The sequence below is a fragment of the Triticum dicoccoides genome, chromosome 7A, assembly GCF_002162155.2.
Source record: "Triticum dicoccoides isolate Atlit2015 ecotype Zavitan chromosome 7A, WEW_v2.0, whole genome shotgun sequence".
Taxonomy (NCBI): domain Eukaryota; kingdom Viridiplantae; phylum Streptophyta; class Magnoliopsida; order Poales; family Poaceae; genus Triticum; species Triticum dicoccoides.
The window spans coordinates 641523704-641524720 of record NC_041392.1 but is presented as its reverse complement, the minus strand read 5'-3'; the positions used below and the strand labels follow the sequence as shown (position 1 = coordinate 641524720).

Here is a 1017-nt window from a genome sequence, read left to right as displayed (position 1 = left end):
CAACGTTTGGCTCAAAACAAATTTTCATATATTTGATTTAGTGGATTGGTGGTAAAAATATATGAACGAATGTGAAAAGATTATTGTGCAGACAATTGTTGTTATTGTACATACATGTAACCTCAACCATTATTGCTTTAAAAGAGACTCAAACAGTGTTCAAAAGGTTCCAACCAAAATCTTATAGACACCCAAAATCATACGCAAGAAATCAAACCAAAGCTACACCCTCATGGGAAAGCAAGCGACCGTAAGACCCAAATTCTAGAAGGCATCCCCCTAGGGCGAGCACGAGGTGGAGCACGTAGCCGCCTGTCTTGTCGCCGGCCATATGCTTGCCATCGAATATGAGCCTCTGCTGGACTGGCGGGATGCCCTCCTTCTCCTCGACGCGCTCCTGGATCCTGTCGGCCGTGCCAGTGGGTTCAATGTCGATCTCGATCTCCTTGGCGGTTGGCGTCTTGACCTTGATGGTGGTGCTGCTATGGATGCGGAGCACCAGGTGTTGTGTCGACTCCTTGTGCATGTTGTAGTCGCCAGCAAGCGACCGTCCTCCAATTGATTCACGACGAAGATGAGCCGCTGCTAGTCCGGCGGGATCCCTTCCTTGTCCCAGACCTTGCCCTTGACGCTGTCCACGGTGTCGGCGTGTCGCCGCCCTCCACCTCCAACGTGATGGTTTTACCCGTTAGGGTCTTCACGAAGATCTGCATCGTCTTAGGCGAGTCACGACTTGAGTCGCCGAGGCTTCATTGGCGACAAAAAGAATTGTGTTTCGATCTCTCCGGGGTTGCTTCTGGGGACGGGGACCTCGGACTACGTGGATACACAACAAGGACAAAGGGACATAATGAGAAAAGCGAGGATTCAGGGGAGGGGGTCTATGGGCCTGGGGTATCATAATCCGACATGGCTGCTGTCCAGACGTTCCGCAAACCTCCGCCAGGTTTGCTTTTGGTTTTCATGAATTTGGATGCATGGACGACGCTCGTGGACACAAAACGGATAGTGCAATCC

General features: G+C 51.0%; 1 pseudogene; it reads right to left on the bottom strand.

The window, feature by feature from the left end:
* Positions 1-211: 211 nt before the first annotated feature.
* LOC119333770 lies at positions 212-713 on the bottom strand (annotated as a pseudogene).
* Positions 714-1017: the final 304 nt, after the last annotated feature.